The sequence below is a fragment of the Cariama cristata genome, unplaced genomic scaffold, assembly GCF_000690535.1.
Source record: "Cariama cristata isolate BGI_N322 unplaced genomic scaffold, ASM69053v1 scaffold18417, whole genome shotgun sequence".
NCBI lineage: Eukaryota > Metazoa > Chordata > Aves > Cariamiformes > Cariamidae > Cariama > Cariama cristata.
In genome coordinates this window covers 20,548-21,275 of record NW_009627277.1, presented here as the reverse complement: position 1 = coordinate 21,275, position 728 = coordinate 20,548, and positions in this window count along the sequence as shown.

The window sequence follows — 728 nt, the reverse complement described above, 5'->3', positions numbered from 1 at the left end:
AAAGGGGCATTCTTTTGCATTGCAAAAGGAGGGGATGGAAACTCGTAGAAGAGAGAAGCTTGTTTTGAATATGTCTGGCTTTCACATCCCTGAGCAAGGCTCTGAATGGCACTAAAGTTCTGCTGCTGGTAGTTGGAGTTCAAGATTTATCACAGGGTATACCTTAAGTTCTAGTCGACTCAATAGATGGGACCCCAGATGACAAAGTCTCCCTGTCTTGAGGGAACTCAAATCCTGTGGATCCATCCGTAGTACTTTTTGCCCCCTTTTAGGAGACACTTTTCCAGGCTGTGGAGATACAGACGGATCCCTTCAGTGAGGTTTGGGATCTACCTCAGATTGCAGGACACATATGCAGGAGTTCACCTGGCAAGCAGGACTGGCTGGAGAGCGAGCCGGCGTATGTTGCAGGACCCACATCTCACCTTCCACGGGGGCTGGCGTGAAACAGCTCCCAGGAAGCCCCCATGCAGCCAGGGCAGGGAAACCAGGAGGGTGACGAAGGCAGTACAATGTGCTGTGCGTATGGATGAGTATAGCCTTTCCTTAATGCCTGAAACCCACAGATCTTCGGTATCTGAACCCCATTCGATAAGGGCTATCTCCGGTGCCCAGGGCTGGGTAAAGGTAATGCTGATGAACTGAACTGCGTGGTGAGGTGGATGCATCAGGAGAGAGAGCCATCTTACGGAGAGACCTGGAGAGGCTGGGAGGGGGGGGGCAGAAAC